The 4,820-nt window shown below is 29.4% G+C and overlaps 1 long non-coding RNA gene across 1 annotated transcript; it reads right to left on the reverse strand.

The window, feature by feature from the left end:
* Positions 1 to 2,057: 2,057 nt before the first annotated feature.
* LOC127080522 (uncharacterized) lies at positions 2,058 to 2,646 on the reverse strand. The gene is made up of 2 exons (XR_007788026.1): positions 2,290 to 2,646; positions 2,058 to 2,200 (listed from the first exon to the last, which is right to left on the reverse strand). It is a non-coding gene; the product is annotated as an uncharacterized LOC127080522 (long non-coding RNA).
* Positions 2,647 to 4,820: the final 2,174 nt, after the last annotated feature.

Here is a 4,820-nt window from a genome sequence, read left to right on the forward strand (position 1 = left end):
AAGTTTAGAGTTGAAAAGATCTGACCAAATGGGTAGTGTTGCGGCTGGAAAAATGACAGAGTCGCCACCATCCTTTATTCGTTCCTAAGGAACAGGGAAATAATGATAAAACCTAATAGTTAAGAGTAAGAGACTAGGTTCGGGAGTCGGTTAAGAAAGGGGAAGGTGTTAGGCACCCCTTACCTCCATTGTACTCAATGGGATCCTCCTACAATTCTAGGGCTAGTGTGTGTTTCTAAAGTGCTTGCTTGATATACATTAATTATTTAATTATTTGTTATATTTAGATATAAAAATGTTTTATTATTAACTGGACGAGGGACCCAAAAATATTTTTCATAATTGTACTCGCTAGAGTTTACAACTCTATGCCTACGTACCTTCGCATTAGGCGAGGGATCAGAGTACCGTAGTTCTTCTAGAAAATAATTGTTTGTTTTGTCGTTTTTATCCCTTGAAAACTCTCACGCATCAGGGGCGGAGAAATGATTGATTTTTAAAATGCCTCAATACCTAAGGGTAGAGAACTTATAATTTGAAGTGTGTTGAGATCAATTTTATCCCAATTTATTTAATTCAAAAATATAACATCTAGTTTATTTAAGAAAATAAATAATGTATCCCTTAGATAATATATTCCGTACCCCAATTTTTATCCCTTTAAAACCCTTAGAATTTGTCATAGAATTGTATCCCATATTATCCCAAAGTTATCCCATGATTATCCCATAAAATATCCATAATTTTTTTTATCCCAAATTTCTATCCCATAACCAAGTTTTTTATCCCAAATTTATCTCCTAATTATCTCACATTTGGTATTTCAAATTTCTATCCCAAAATTATTCCACATTTTGTATTCCAAATTTCTATCCCAAAATTATCCCACATTCTTTATTATATCCCAAAATTATCCCATATTTCTATCCCAAAATTATCCCACATTCTTTATTCCAAATTTATATCCCAAAATTATCCCACATTTTTTTATACCATATCTCATTATACATAATTCTTTATCCTGATTTTATCCCTGATTTAACCCTTTAAAACTTTATAGTTGTATCCCATAATCATCCCAAAAATTAAATTTAATTAAACTAACTATCTTAACCCGAACCAAATACATACTTTTGTATTTTTATCTTTGTTATTTTAATTATTGTTTATTAAAAATATTATAATATTTTTATCATAAAATATAGATAGTAGACTAATGTATATATACACATTTGCTGAACGTGATATTTGAGGAAAAATTGAAGAGGATTTTTTTAAAAAATGAATTTATAAATAACATTTATTTTAATTAAGTATTTTAAATCATTAAGTAATTATTTGTCTCTTAAGGATTTTCAATATTAACTATAAAAAGTTTTTATTTTATTTTATTTTAATTAAGTGAGTTAGATACCCTAATAAAATAAATTAATCTAATAACCTAATAAAAATAAAAAGGATATGTTTTGTATTCTTGTTATTTTAATATTTATTATAAGGTTTGGATCTTAAAGAAAATGACATTTTTATCATTCTCATGAATTAGACGTATCGTTAAATTTTAGAATTTTAAATAAATAATAAATAATTTATATTTTTATAACTTAATAAGGATGGCATTTTTAATAAAAATAAATTAAATAATAAATTAAGTGGAACCTAATTATATATTTTTTGTATTACTTACAAAAATAACTTAACTTATCTAATTAATAACTAATATAATTATAAAAAATGACCAAATTAAAACTAATTTAACTATAATTAACAAAACAATTATATTAGAAAAAAATAAACTCCCATAATAATAAATCGATCAATTGTTATATTTTATATTAACAAAAGAGGGTGCAAATCCAAGAGCTTAAATCCCAAAGCATAATTCTAGAAAGGAAAAAAATTATACAACTTAATTTGAGTGAAAATAATAAAAATGAATAAGATGGTAAAATAAAAATAAATAGCAGTAATTGAGGTAGGGGGCGCCCCCATTTGTTTTACATGAACACTAGTATACCCATTAAAAAACATGAATTAAAAATAAAATAGAGTGGTCATTAGTAATACCCATTTATTTTCTTCTCATAGAAGAACATGTTTTAGGATAAGAAACCGAAGAACAAGAAAGTAACCAATATGTAATCCACCGAACAAATCAACAACAACAATGATCTTCTCCCCTTAATATAGTTCATTCTCTCTAAATTTCAACCAAATCTCAAGCAACAATTAAAACATGAATACAAATTAAATCACAAGAAGAAAAGAAACTCAAAGTAGAGGATTTACCGACAACGACAATTGGAGGCGAATTCCAACAGCGACAAAGGCAAATGTGGTGTGGAAAATCTGCTGGTGTCGTCGACGGTCTGCGGCAGTCGTCAGACGATTCTGGAGAAAGCGGTTATACGCACGACGGTAGTTCGATCCAATTCGTTGGTTTGCGGTTTCGCTTTTCTATTTACGCTTCTATGATTTTTTTTAGTTGTTGATATATATGACTGATGTTGGTGTCCTTTTCTCTAAAATTTCTCTTTCTTTTTATAGTTACTGTTTGGAAATCTTCAAATTTAAGGCTTTGATGTTGTCAGTTTAAAGGAAATGATTTTCTTCCTTTTTTTATTTTGGGAAAGGTTTGAATGTTGATTTTGATTTGTTTTGGAAAGAAAATATGTCTCTCTTTCGTAGAAACCGTGTATTGAATTAGGAAATTGGGATTTGAATTATAATGGAAATTATGATAGATCATCACGATGTTTTCTTTTTATGATTTTCCTTAATATAATATAGTAATGACTAAACTAAATGGTAATAACTACCAATAATAATACAATATAATAACAAGAGTTTATGATTTTTTTTTCTAATAAATATTAACACAAAATAAAATATAACAATAATAAATATTAATAAGATGATAATTATGATAATTATAAAAGAGAGCAAAGAAAGAAAGAAAAATAAAGTAAAATAAAAACTAAAAAATATATATAAGATTCTAATAGATTTTGAACTCAAGACCTTATTTTGATTTATTTTTTTTTAGATTAAAAATATATTACATTTGAAAAATAAAATAAAATTGCAAATTTTGATTTTTTTTATATCGAAATAAATAATATAATAAAATAAATTGAAAAGAAAAATAATAAATAACTAAAAACAAATTTTGATTGAAGGTAAAACGTGGAAAGGAGAAAAAATGTAAAACTGAGGATAGTGGGACTTGAGCTTAAGATCTTCCACTTGCAACTCTTACACATTCTTCTCTACCAAACGAGTCATTGCGTTTATTTAAATTAGATTGCCTCCAAAGAATAATATATTAATCAAATTTGATTTCTATTTTTGTCCTTGTATATAAATGATATTAATACCATATACCTTTTTACTTTCCCTGGATTTTTTTCTCTTTTTATAAATGCATAAAATAGTATTTAATTTTAAAAAAAATTAAAAAAATTAATTTTTTTAGAAATGCAATTTATTATTATTAAATAAAACAAAAAAGTAAAAAAAAAATGAGAATGTACTAAAATAAAACGAAAGTCGAGACTCGAACCCGGGACCATATGATAGCTCTCCCTACCCATGTTCTCTTACCAATTATGCCATTTCATTTATTTAAAATAAGATGGTACTAGAAAACATATGAACGGTGGTCAAAATTTGGGGTACAACAACTGCCCCTATTTAATCAGCTTCAAACTGAGATGATGATGACGAGTCTTCATCTTCTTGGGGAGGAGATGGTTAAATATAACGAGGAACCCTAATTTTGACCATGTAGCCAATGGATTCTGGGCATGTGAAAGGATTGAACAATCCTTGACGCTCTATTGGCATCCAGACCAACCTTTGATGGAACCCCAATAATACTCTGGCGATTAGTTTCAGCTCATCCGTGTGAAATTTGCATACAATTCCTATGATCATCCAATCATGTTACTGAAATTGGGTAGGACTTTGACGATCCTCTGATCATTGTTTGATAAAACCTTGGTAGAACCCCTGATAAACTCCTAATAAAATCCTTAACAAAATTCCTGGTGAAACCTCTGATACAACTTCTGATAGAACTCCTGACGATAAGATCCTAATGAAATCCTTTGACAAATCCCTGATGAAACCCTTGGATTAATCCCTTTTGATCAGTTTCAACCTCTCCGGGTGAAACTTGCACATGATTCTTATGATCATCCGTTCATATTTCGGGGATTGGGATGGAGTTTAAAGATCCTCCAGTCGTTGTTTGATGAAACCTTAGTAGAATCCCTGATGAAAGTCTTAATAAAATCCCTGGAAAAAAACTTGATGAAACCCCTGATACAATTTCTGATGGAACCCCTGATGATAAGACCTTGATGGAACCCTTCGATGAATTCCTGTTGGAACCCCTTGATTAATCCCTGATGATCAGTTTCATCCTCTCTGGGTGACACCTGCCTATGATTCCTATGATCATCTGATCATGTCCATGGAGTCGGGTAGGACTTTTAGTGATACCACAATCACTCTGGTTGAGACCCCTTTGGTGATACTCTGGTGAAGCCCCTTGATAAAGTTCTGATAGACCCCCTTGATGGAACCATTTGATGAAACTTCAGATATAATCCCTAGATGAAATCCTTGATAAAACCCTTTTGATGATATCCCTTTATGAAACCCCTTGATATAAATCTAGTGAAACCAATTGATGGAACCCCTTTATGAAACTCCTGATATAACCCCTTTTGATAGAATCCTTTGATGAAACCCCTGATAAAATCCTTGGTGAAACCCACAGTGGAACCCTTTGATAAAACTAATGAAACCCTTTT

Source organism: Lathyrus oleraceus, chromosome 5 (assembly GCF_024323335.1).
Source record: "Lathyrus oleraceus cultivar Zhongwan6 chromosome 5, CAAS_Psat_ZW6_1.0, whole genome shotgun sequence".
Lineage (NCBI taxonomy): Eukaryota > Viridiplantae > Streptophyta > Magnoliopsida > Fabales > Fabaceae > Lathyrus > Lathyrus oleraceus.